Consider the following 13,611-nt stretch of genomic DNA (forward strand, 5'->3'; position numbering starts at 1 on the left):
ACACAGAGTCATTATACCAAAAAGAATTGGTCAGTGTTCATCAGGTGGCATATGCAAGAATTGATGGTATTGAAGGAAGAAGTCAAAGCTTCACTGAAGGCATTGCCAAAAAACAAGGCTCTAGGAATTGACAGTATACCCATTGAGTTGTTTCAACAAATAGATGCTGCACTGGAGGGACTTACTTATCTATGCCAAGAAATCTGGAAGACAGCTACCTGACCAACTGACTGAAAGAGATCCATATTTGTACCCATTCCAAAGAAAAGTGGTCCCATGGAATGTGAAAATTATCAATCAATATTATTATATCACATGTAAGTAAAATTTTACTGAAGATAATTTTAAGAAGTTTGCAGGGAACTTCCAGAAATGCAAGTTGGATTCAGAAGAGGATGTGGAACAAGGAATATCATTGCTGATGTCAGATGGATCTTGGCTGAAAGCAGAGAATACCAGAAAGATGTTTACTTATGTTTTATTGACCATGCAAAGGCATTCGACTGTTTGGATCATACAAATTATGGATAATATTCAGAAGAACAGGAATTCCAGAGCACTTAATTGTGCTCATGAGGAACCTGTACATAGACCAGGAGGCTGTTGCTCAAACAGAACAAGTGGATACTGCATGGTTTAAAGTCAGGAAGGGAGTGCATCAGGGTTGTATCCTTTCACCATACTTATTCAATCCAAATGCTGAGCAAATAAATTATCCAAGAAGCTGAATTACATGAAGAAGAACACATCATCAGGATTGGAGGAAGATTTATTAAAAACCTGCAATATGCAGATGACACAACCTTGCTTGCTGAAAGTGAAGATGACTTGAAGCACTTACTGATGAAGATTAAAGATTACAGTCTGCAGTATGGATTACACCTCAATATAAAGAAAACAAAAATCCTCACAACTGGACTAATAAGCAGCATCATGATAAATGGAGAAAAGATTGAAGTTGTCAAAGAGTCCATCATGTTACTTGGTTCTACAATCAACACCAATGGAAGCAGCAGTCAAGACATCAGACAACATATAGCATTGGGCAAATCTGCTGCAAAAGACCTCTTTAAAGTGCTGAAAAGCAAAGATGTCTCTTTGAAGACTAAGGTGCTTCTAACCCAAGCCATGGTGTTTTCAATTGCCTCATTTGCATGTGAGAGGGGGACAATTAATAAGAAAGACCAAGAAAAGTTGATGCTTTTGAGTTGTGGTGTTGGCAAAAAGTACTGAAAGTACTACGGACTACCAGAAGAACTAACAAATCTGTCTTGGAAGAAGTGCAGCCAGAACGCTCCTTGGAAGCGAGAATGGCCAGAATTCGTCTGACCTAATTTGGTCATGTTGTCAGAAGGGACCATTTCCTGGAGAAGGATATCATGCTTGGTAAAGTGGAGGGTCAGTGAAAGGGGGAAGGCCCTCAACAAAAGGGATTGGTATAGTGGCTGCAACGATGGCCTTAGGTATAGCAAGGATTGTGAGGCTGGCACAGGTCTGGTAGCTTTTCGTTCTGCTGTAGAAATATCTAGGTCACTATGAGTTAGAGCTGACTCAATGGCACCTAACAACAGCAACGACTATGTGCTCCTATCAGAGCTGTCATTATAACTCAATTACAATGATGCTTTCAATCATGTGGTTTTAGTGGGCAGAGCTAGAGGAACGTGCTACAGGCATGTGCTTTTTTTCAATTGCTGTCTTATGTTTTTATAGTTGCTGATTTTGTCAAATTTTCTGGTATTTTAGCTACAATATTGTAGCAATTAGTATTTGTGAACCTATAGCAACTTTGAAGGAGCTCTGGTGGTGCATTACCTAAGGCATCTGACTGCTAACCAGCAGGTTAGTGGTTTAATTCCACCACTCAGCAGAAGAAAGATGAGGCAATCTACTTCTGAAAAGATTTATTGCCTTAGAAACCCAGGTTTCCAATGAGAGTTCTGGTAGTGTAGTGCCTAAGGCACTTGACTGCTAACCAGAAGGCTGATGGTTCAAACCCACCAGCCACTCCTTGTGATACTGCCTTGGAAACCCAAGGAGGGGTTTCTATGAGTCGAGTCTGACTCGACAGCACATAACAACAACATCAGTTAGAATAGCCGGGTGGAATAAGTTTGTTTTTGTTTGTTTGTTTGTTTTGTTTGGTATATTAACTTTGACAATGAAGTAGAACTTAAAGGAAAAGAAAGAGAAAAGTCAAGAAAAGTTATAAATAATGTTGTAACTAGTAATGTAATTTAATGTAGAAAAATTTTACAAAACATTCTGTTGTTAATATTCATATAATCTAAGAAATAATACATTTAAGCCATTTACAACATTATCTATCACATACTATTCTATAATTAAAATTGATAACAAATATTACTAAAGATTCTGTGTGGTCTGTTACCCGAGGAGGTCCATGGCAGAGGTGAAGGGGTGGCACTATGAGTTACCACACTGGGTGACACCAACCCTAATGAGGACACTGATTCTGGGGAACATTCAGAGTGGAACAAATGTCATTATACTGATTGATACTTCAAAGGGCCCTATGTTAAAGGCACCAGTTTTGTTATTTGAATAGTCATGCATCGCTTAAAGTATACGATATGTTTTGTGAAATAGGACATTATGAGATTTAGATGTTGTGCAAACACCATATAGTCTGCTCCTGCTTTTTCTTTAAGTATTTTGAATAAGCTTTGTGCCTTAGCAGTGTTTGTCAACATGCTGAGAAATATTTGCTTTTGGGTTTTGTCCTCAGTCCACATCACTAGCAATTTCTGCGTATTTGATATAGATCTTCTCACATTTTCATCAGCCTTATAGCTTTCAGTGGAGCCAATCCTTGAACAGCTTGGAGAATTTTTTCTGTTTTTAAGGATTATCATGACTGTCAATGCAACATGCCTAAATCATGAGCAGTAAACATTCACTGATTTTCCAGCTTTGTGTTGTTTAATAACATTTTGTTTCACTTCTAAATCCATACTTCTCTTCTGCCTCTTGGTGCTGCTTTCACTAGCACTGGTTTTGCTGCATTTGGGCACCATTACGCACTTCACAGTAATATTTTCAGAAGAAAAGTAAACAGAGATAACACTACAACATTCAAGATATGCAATACACAAGATTAGATGCGGCTGCCTATGAGTCAAAGCATATATTGATATGGTAAACGTTTCAGCCACTCCTCGGAAGGAAGGTTGGGCAATCTACTTCCATAGTGATACCGCCTCAGAAACCCAAGGAGGGGTCGCTATGAGTCGGGTCCGACTTGATGGCACATAACAACAACAACAAAAATATTTTAGGTAGAAAGTACAGTGTATACATAAGCCAGTAATATAGGCATTTATTATGACCATCAAGACATATGTATTGTAGATAATATACATACTGTACCATTATAGAATGAGCTCTGGTGGCATAGTGCCTAAGACATTTGACTGCTAACCAGAAAGTTGGTGGTTCATACTCACCAAGCATTCCATGGAAGGAAGACTAGGCAATCTACTTCTGTAAAGATTTACCATCTTGGAAACCAGAAGAGGGTCACTATGGTCGAAATTGACTTGATGGCAGTGAGTTTGGTTTTTTTGGTTTGGTATACCATTATATGTCTGGCAATCTCTTTGTATACAAGAGACACGAGATACACGTATTGCATGCAGGAAGCTGTTGTGTTTGCTATGCCCCATTCTCCCACTGGACTGCTAACCAGAAGGCTGGCGGTTCAAACCCACCAGCCACTCCTCAGAAGGAAGGTTGGGCAATCCTACTTCTGTAGTGATACCGCCTTGGAAACCCAAGGAGGGGTCGCTATGAGTTGGGGCCAACTCGATGGCACATAACAACAACAACACAACATGGGACCACAGATGTATATGTGGTCAGATGCTGCCCAAACAGATGTTATGTGATGCATGACTATATATCAATAATAGAGATTTTAAGCAACTCTACTACATCATGGCAGACTTTGATATCAGTTTTATATGTATGAAATACTTAAGTCTCTGGATTCCTGCCACAGCAAGGCGGTCATGCAAAAGGATGTGAATCCTCATGTCACCAACGTCAGGCTGCAACTGATAGACTGAGGGTTGGCAGAGGTCTGTCATACTGCTCAGGAGTATGATGCATAGACTCAAGATGCTTCAAGGGGCTAGAGACCCCTGCAGACTTTCAGTTCTGTGATTGTATATTTATGGAGTTAGGCCTATACATTAGTGAACAGGATCTTTCAAAGGGAACCCTTCTTTTATGGACAGAACAACCTCAACCAGCTGGTTTGCATTGCTAGGGTCCAAGGTACAGATGAGCTATATGGGAATCCAAAGAAGTATCACATAGTCCTAGGTCCAGACTTCAACAATAGCCTGGGACACTACTCACAGATGCTGGGGAAACTTTATCTGTAGTGACAAAAGACATTTTCTCAGGCCTGAGGCTCTCGGTTTTCTAGGCATATGTCTGCAGAAGACTGTCAGCAGAAAGTGAATACTGAAAAGCCATGGAGCATCCACATTTCAACCTTGTGGTCCCAACTTCACACAAGTAATGCTATACTTCCATCAGTCTTGCCACAGCTCAATAAAAACAAGGTAATGTGACATTGATGCCTGCTAATAAAACTATCCAGCCAAACACCAAATCTTGAAGGGAAACTAGTGTGGTAAAAGAAATTCTAGTCTATCAACTGAAAAATGGATAAACAAAATATGGCATATACATACAATGGAATATTATTCAGCCTTAAAGAGAAATGGAGTTCTGTTATATGGTAGGACCCAGTGTAAAAATATTATGCTAAATGAAATAAATCAGACACAAAAGGGCAAATATTGTGTAATCTCACTTATATGAAATATCTAGAACAGGCAAAAATAGCCCTTTCGCATCAGACCCACAATCACTAGCACTGAGTGTAACAAAGGTAAGAGAAGCCTCCTCTTCTTCCGGCCCCACAGTCTAGAGCCCTGCACTGTTGGACAAAGGGGCCTTGGACAGTGCCAGGCCACTTATATTCAATAACACCCTATAGGTGGCAATTTCAGGATCAAGGGCTAATGGCTAGTCAGATTCCTCAGCTCACTCTGTAGGGATTCTGGAAGCAAGACAGTCTCCAGTAGACTGTGTAAATCCCTGGGCTTCAGGAATAGTTCAGCCCAAAGGAGTATACTGAATTACCATTAATCTGGGCAGGTCAGGGCTAAAATAATTAATTTATATTCAAGAGATGTGATCTCACTTGCTCAAGGATTGGGTCTTATAGTTTCATTGTTCCCATCATCATCACAATTACATTATTGTGTTGTTTCAGCAGGCCAAGGCTCACAAGCAGCCCTGGGACCCCCATACTTCCTCAAGACTGAAATTCATTCAGCAAATATTTATATAATGCTTTCCATGTGTTTAACACTAGGGTTAATACTCAACAAAGTGAAGTCTTTTATCACAAGAAGTTTACATGCAGGTAGGAAGAGACAATTAACCAATTAAAGAAAATACATGTATATTCAAAACATTAAGTGGATGAATAAAGTGGAACAAGGCACTAGATAGTGACAGTAGGGTGAAGACTGATATCTTACATGAGTGGTCAAGGAAGCTCTCTCTGAGCAAGGATCCAAGTAAAGGAAGAATGATTCATGTTGGAGAAAAGCATTCCAGGCAAAAGGAACAGTAAATACAAAGACTCTGAGGTATGAGCTTGCTTGTGGCTGGATCAAAGTCATTTAGGTGAAAGATAGTAGATGCTAAGGTCAAAGTGGTAATGGAAGCCAGACCACAGCCTTGCATGTCATGGGAAATGCCTATACTTTACTCAGAATGAAATGGGAGCTACTGAATGGTTTATGAGCAAATAAAAGCTTATAAACTGATCTGACCTACAATTTTAAAAAGTTAAATTTGACTCCTACATAGGGAACAAGACAGAAAGTAATGAGGCCTGTCAGGAGGCTATTGTACTAATCAAAATGAGAGATGATGGTGGTTTGAGCCAAGGTGGCAGTGGAAAAAGTGCAAGGTGGTCAGATTTTGGATGTATTATGAAAATTGAGCCAACAGGCATTGTGGCCACAGTGGATTTGAAAGATAAGAGAAAGAGGGGACCCAATGATAACTTCAAGGTCAAGCTGGACTTTGGTTTTCAAGAAGGTTGTTGTTGTTGTTAGGTTCCATCAAGTCATTTCTGACTCATAGTTACCCTATGCACAGCAGAACGAAACTGCCTGGTCCTGTGCCAGCTCCATGATCCCTGCTATACTTGAGCCCATCGCCACAGCCACTGTGTCAATCCATCTCATTGGGGGCCTTCCCCTCCTTTGTCGACTGTCCATCTTACCAAGCATGACATCCTTCTGCAGGGAATGGTCCCTTCTGACAGACAGTATGACCAAAGTAGGTGAGACATAGTCTGGCCATTCTCGCCTCCAAGGAATATTCCAGCTATACTTCCTCAAGACAGATTTGTTAGATCTTTTAGCAGTCCATGGTACTCCTAGCATTCTTTGCCAGCACCACAACTCAAAAGCATCAACTCTTCTTTGGTCTTCCTTATTCATTGTCCAGCTCTCACATGCATATGAGGTGACTGAAAATACCATGGCTTGTGTCAGGTGCACCTTAGTCCTCAAGGAGACATCTTTGCTCTTCAGCACTTGGAAGAGGTCCTTTGCAGCCAATTTGCCCAGTGCTATACATCATCTGATGTCCTGACTGCTGCTTCCATTGGCGTTGATTGTAGAATTAAACAATGTGAAGTCTTTGACAACTTCAATCTTTTCTTCATTTATTGTGATGCTGCTTATAGGTCCAGTTGTGAGGATTTTTGTTTTCTTTATATTGATATGTAATCAGTACTGTAGACTGTATTCTCTAATCTTCAATTTTAAGAAGGAGAAAACGTTATTCACTACAATTTCTAAAGACCCCTGGGGAAAGTTGGCCAGGAGGGCCAACTTTTCACTAGGAAGAAACAATCAGGACCTAGCTGAACCAAGGGCTTGGGGACAGCATGCAATCAAAGAGTCCTGTGAATATAGATGGAGCTTGAGGAGGTATGGCTTCAGCAATGGGAGGAAGGGTTGTGAGTGATATGATTCCTTCCACAGTTTTCCAAAGCTCCCCTAAAACTTCTAAAGTTTGAAAATGTTGTGTGTGCTCATATTTCTGTGGACTTGGGTTTTGTGCCCAATCTGTTGCTGGGAATTTGGAGAAATGGGTAGGGTCTTAGGCTAGGTTCTCTAGAGAAGCAAACCCAGTAAAGCTTTTATAAATATATATGGGGAGGTATTATTTCAGAGAAATGATTCATACAGTTGTAGAAGCTGGCAAGTCCCAAGTTTATGGGTCAAACATCAAGCTGGAGGCTTTTCCTAACTCATGCAACTGCAGGGGCTGAGGAACCCAAGATGGGCAGGCAGTATAGCAGGCCGTTGACTTCAGTAGATGATGAATCCAAGATTGGCAAGTAAAATGGCAAATTGTTGACTCGGGCTATGAAGACAACAATTCCAACATTGGCAGGCAACACAGCAGGCCACTGGCTCAGCTCCAAAAGCCAGATGATGATAAGGTAGATACAGGATCCAGATCCCACAGAAAGTCTGAGAATTTTATCAGGACATCCATATAGACATTGGAAGCAGGCCACACCCCTGAGGAAACTCCTTTTCAACTGACTGGCTGCTCATAGTGTATCCCACCATGAAGGTGACTACCTTACAACAGATCTCATCATGGAAATGACCACACCACAGCTGCTTAAATCACTTAGCATCACAGTCCAGCCAAGTTGATACACAACCTGAACGATCACAAGTAGGAAGTCTCTGGACTCTCAGGAGCCATAAAATTGCAGATTCAAGTCACATTTAGAAGTTCTAGTGGGCAATGGTTAAAGTGCTCAGCTGTTGGCCAGAAGTTTGGTGGTTCTAACTCACAAGCAGCTCACAGAAGAAAAGACCTGGTGATTTGCTCTTGTAATGATTATAGCCTAGAAAACTTTAGGGGGAAGTTCTACTCTGTCCCATAAGTTTGCTTTGAGTAGAAATCAACTTGGCAGCATACAAGCCACATTTAGCCAGATACCCCTAGAGCAGGGCCCCTGCCTATCAGCATTAGAGTTCTAAGACGTATTTACTTGTCTATGAAGCCTCTTGAAAACAGAGATGGCTTTATACCTTTATACCTTTTTAAAATTACAGAGATTTACACATGCTCCACAAAGGACCCTCAACTTGAACCAGGTTCAATTAGATTAAATTGGGTTCCCTAATGATCATGGACACTTTAGCTCATAGTCTGTTGTTGCTGTTGTTGTGTGCCATCGAGTCGGACCTGACTCATTGAGATCCCCTCCTTGGGTTTCCAAGGCAGTATCACTACGGAAGTTGATTGCCCAACCTTTCTTCCAAGGAGTGGCTGGTGGGTTTGAACCACCAGCCTCCTTCCTGGTTAGCAGTCAAGTGCCTTAGGCACTACACTACCAGAGCTCCCAGCTCATAGTCTAGCTCTTTCATAATCTTAGTTTGAAGTCCCCCAGAGGCAGACCTTGAGAAAGGGATATACATACAAGTAGTTTATTTTGGAGGTTATCTTAGGAAGCACCAGGGTAGGACTGAGGAAGTGAGGCAGGGCAGGGAAGGCAGCCAATAGAGGGGATATTTTCGAAGAGGTTACCACTGTGAATAAGTGGGGACTCAGTTCTGTTGGGGTATTTTGGGGATAGTATATAACTCACCTCAGAGTTATCCCCTGGAGAGAAAGGAAGCTGGAGTATTTATCCATTAACTCCCATCTGTCATTAAGGGCCACTTCCAGGACTGTTGACTTCCTGGCATTGCAGCCCTGCTTGTGCGCCAGATTCCAAAGACCACAGAACGTTCTCAAACAAAGAGTCTCAGGTGCTTGAAGCAGAAAGCCTTAAATGGGTAAGAGAATAGTGAGTGCCAAGGAGATATAGGCAAGGCACCAACAGCAACTGCTGTACTCATTCCATTTCTTTTATTTTTAAGAGATAAAGAAGATACTGGCCCACTTAATAACAGAAAGGCATGGCTGCATTCAGAGGCTCTACAATTCATATTCTCTCTCTCTCTCTCTCTCTCTCTCTCTCTCCACACACCCTCTATCTCTCCACTCTGCTTTCCTTGGTGTTGCCTTCATTCTGAGCAGTTCTTCATGGGCTAATGGTAACACCAGTATATTTTCAGTTTTATATCATCTTCACAGGCAGTAATCCCAGAAGAAAGAGGTTTGTCTTCCCAAAAGCTGCAACAAATGTCATATTGTGTCAGTTTCAATTACCTGCCATGCCTGAATAGAGGTCATGGAGAGGAAATAAACTAATTTGAAAGTCCTAAATTTTGTGCCCACCCCACAGCCTTGGAGATTAGCGTTTAATTCCACAATAACAACATAGACAAGGTGAGGAAACAAAGGTGTAGAAAGTAGTAGAGAGTTTTATTTTTTAGATTTTTTTGCAATCCAACTTTTTATAGGTGTACAACTTACTGGCATCAATTACATTAATTGGCAGTGCAACCATTATCCTTAAGCAATGGCAAATTCAGTGCTCAATAAGCAATAACTAGAAAAGGGTAGAGATCTGCTCAAAATCACACAACCTTTGTGTGCAAGTCAGTAAGAGAAAGACAACCTAGCAGAAAAATGGGGAGGAATTTTGAACGGGCAAAACTACTTCACAGTATCTACAAAAACTAAATAGATGTCTAACCTGTGACACAGCAATATCACTCCGTGGTACATGACCAATAGAAATGCAAGCATATATTCATCAAGACATGTACAAGAATGTTATAACAACTTTACTCATAATAGCTAAATCTTGGAAATGGCTACATGGCCATCAAAATAGGATAGATACACAAACCATTTTATGTTCATAAAACAGAATACTATACAGCAATGAAAAACACACAACATGGATAAACCCAGAGAGTGTTAAGGGAAAGATGCCAAATACAAAAGAGTAACCACTGAATGATTCCCTTTATATCAACTTAAAGAACAGACAAAAATAATCTCTCCTGTTAGAAGTCAGGCTAGTGGGTACCATGAGAGGAAGGCAATGACCGAGACGGGGACACAGGAGGTCAAGACTTTTGAAGTGCTAATCATATTCTATTTCTTTAACTGGGTGCTGGTTATGTGGTTGAGTTCAGTGTGTAAAAATGGGTTAAGGAGTACACTTATGTCTACTTTTCCAAATTTATGATATAGTTCAACAATAACAACAAAAATTTGATGAAAGACAAAAGAAATCATCTACCTTATTAATGAAAGAGCTGGAACTAATAAAACCAAAGCCTTTATCTCCACCAAACAAATTACACAGCTCACTTTCAGGATCTCCTTTAACCACCCCAAGCAAAGTCAATGGCTTCTATAGTTCAGTCTATTGGATCTAGAGTCTCAGGGCATCTCTCTATCCTCACCAGCATGTGAAGGAAGCCTCCAGGCTGATCCAGGTCATTCTTGTGGCAGCACTTTCTGCCCTCCCTGCTGTGGGTGGGTAACAGCTGCCAGGATTTTAGTTTCCCTTTTCACCAGCTCTTTTTCTTCTGGGATTTGAGTCAAATGTTCTTTGAGTCTTTGGCCAGTCTTGTTGAGCTCTTTCCAACTCCTGTTTAATGCCTTCAGTGGTAAAAGTGTTCCAGATTCAGGATAAACAGATGAATACTTGAGAAATGAAACTCACATAGTCATCAAGGACACTTGGTACTATCCCTAAAATCAGATTATAGAACCCTCTATAATTCAGGCTATAGGATACCCCCACCCCACCCTCAGAGTACCAGCTATGTGGTGTTCTGCACTCAGTGACCTATCATCTCTTTTGCTGGTCTCCTTGAGATGATGTCTTCTTGCTTCTGGAACAATATTTGACATTGGACCTATAGAGAAGTCTAATGGCCAGGGCAAGAAATCAGTCTATGACCAGAGTGACAGGTCCTCTGAGGCCAAGACTGGGAGTCAGTCTACAATGGAGTCAGAGTTCCATCTGTGGCCTCAACATGTGAGCCAAGATTTGGCTTATAACCACCAACCTAAATCTTCCTCAGTGGAAAGCAGATGAAGTACCATATCAAGTCAAAGGTATGCGTATGCCCTGGCAAAATGCACTTGAGCTGCCACTATGACTCAGAGCAAAAAGATGTGGGTTTTGGCTCGTGGAAGTGGCATTTTCTCCCAATAGCCAAACCACTTTGTAGTAAATGTTCAAATCAATGCATGTCTTTCTGTAATACTCAGTATCTAACAAACTTCAGGGTCACTCCAAGGTAATTCATTTTTAGTCAAAGCACTTACACCAGAAACCCTGCTCCCAGGCCCATCTGTCCCTTCTTTTGGGCTCAGACATGCCTCCAAGCCCAGATCCTCAGTCGTGGCTGGCCTCAAGAATCATTGGCTCCCAACCCTAGTCACTTGCAGAATGAGCCCCAACAATTTCAAGATGCTCTAACTTCTGGGACTCTAAATTCACTCCTTCTCATGTAAGAGTGGCTGGCTGGGTTTGTCTCCACCAGAGGTATACCATGAGACAACAATTCAAGTGCAAGTTTAATTTTTTGGTAAGTGATCACAGAAACACGAGTGGGTGAATTTGGAGTGGAAAAAAAAAAAGAAGAGAAAAGAGGTGTTATCAGGCAGGTTACCACAGTGGGCAACTCAAGCTTAACTTTGGTGAGGAATTCTGGGACACTAACTAGAACATGGACTCCCTAGGTGGCACAAACAGTTAATGTGCTCAGCTGGTAACCACAAAGTTGACAGATCAACTCCACTCACATGTACCTCAGAAGAAAGGCCTGATAACCTACTTCTGAAAAAATCAGCCACTGAAAACCCTATGGAACACAGTCTACTCTGACTAGGGTCACTATGAGTTGAGATCAACTTGATGGTAACTGGTATGTGGAACACACTTCACAATTATCTCAACTGAGAGTGAGTAAGTTGCTCATTATTGGGACTTGTTTCTTTCTCAGCAGCTCTTATGCACTTCTTGATTGCTCTGCATACAGACTATACATGCTCCCTGGACCAGGAAAAGAAGCTTTCACTAAGAGAGTCACATTTGACCCAAAAGAAGATAGGGATGGAAGGGAAACTCATCAATATGATTCAGGGCATAGATGAAAAGTCAACAGCCCACATTACACTTAAGGAAGAAAAACTGAGAAGTTTCCCCTTTGAAACAGGGTACAAGACAAGGGTGCTCACTCTCACCACTTCTATCCAATATATTGTATTAGAAGCCCTAGCCAGAGCAATGAAGGAAGAAAAGAAATAAAGGGTATCCAGATTGGAAAAAAGAAGTAAAATTGTCTCTATTCACAGATATGGTCCTATATGTAGAAAAACCCAAAGAGTCCACAAGAAAATTTCTAGAGCTAATAGAGAAATTTAGCAAAGTTTTAGGATACAAGGTCAACACCAGTTAGATTTCTATACACAAGCAATCAGAAATCTGAAAAGGAAATTAGGGGAATAATTCCATTTACAATAGCATCAAAGAGAATAAAATACCTGGGAATAAATCTAGCCAGGCATGTAAAGGACTTGTACAATGAAAACTATATAACACCTCTGAAAGAGTTTAAAGAAGACTTAAATAAATGGAAAAATGATCCATGTTCATGGAGTGGATGACTTAATATTATTAAAATGTCAATATTGCCCAAAGGAATCAATAGATTCAATGCAATCTTGATCAAAATTCCAACAGTCTGCTTTACAAAAATGGAAAAATTAACTCTCAACTATATTTGGAATGGAAAGAGTCATCAAATAGCTGAAGTAATGTTGAAAGAGAAGAACAAAATAGGAGGACTCACATTTCCCGATTTTAAAATGTACCAACAGCTACAATAATCAAAAGAGCCTGATACTAGTATGAGAATGCACAAATAGACCAATGGAATAGAAGTGAAAGTCCAGAAATGAACCCACACATCCATGATCAACCATTTTTTGACAAAGTGCTAAGTTCATTCAATGGGGATAGAAAAGTCTCTTCAAAAATGGTTCTGGGAATTCTGGAAGAAATGGACAGATTTCTAGAATCACACCACCTACCTAAACTAACACAGGCTGATGTGGAAAAGTTGAACAGATCCACAGTCACCAGAAGAAAGAAAATAATAAAGATTTGAGTAGAAATAAATGAAATAGAAAATAGAAGGGCAATAGAAAAAAATCAACAGGACCAGAAGTTGGTTTTTTTAAAAGATCAATAAAATTGACAAACCACTGGCAAATTTAACAAAGGAAGAGGGAGAGAATACAAATAACATGAATAAGAAATGAAATGTGTCACATCACAACAGAACCAACTGAAATAAAAAGGATAATATCAGGATACTATGAAGAATTGTACTCCATCAAATTTGAAAATCTGGGAGAAATGGACAGATTTCTAGAAACACACCATTTACCTAAACTAACACAGACTGATGTGGAAAAGTTGAACAGGTCCATCACAAAAGAAGAAATTGAACATGTCATCAAAAAATTACCAACTAAAAAAAGTCCTGGCCCAGACAGTTTCACAGGAGAATTCTACCAAACATTCAGAGAAGAACTGATACC

At 40.4% G+C, this 13,611-nt stretch overlaps 1 pseudogene; it reads left to right on the forward strand.

Moving 5' to 3' along the window:
- Positions 1–4,488, forward strand: part of LOC122152201 — a 6,460-nt pseudogene extending 1,972 nt beyond the window's left edge.
- Positions 4,489–13,611: the final 9,123 nt, after the last annotated feature.

This window comes from Orycteropus afer, unplaced genomic scaffold (assembly GCF_000298275.1).
Source record: "Orycteropus afer afer isolate SDZICR_OR568_19922 unplaced genomic scaffold, OryAfe1.0 scaffold00020, whole genome shotgun sequence".
In the NCBI taxonomy this organism is placed as follows: domain Eukaryota; kingdom Metazoa; phylum Chordata; class Mammalia; order Tubulidentata; family Orycteropodidae; genus Orycteropus; species Orycteropus afer.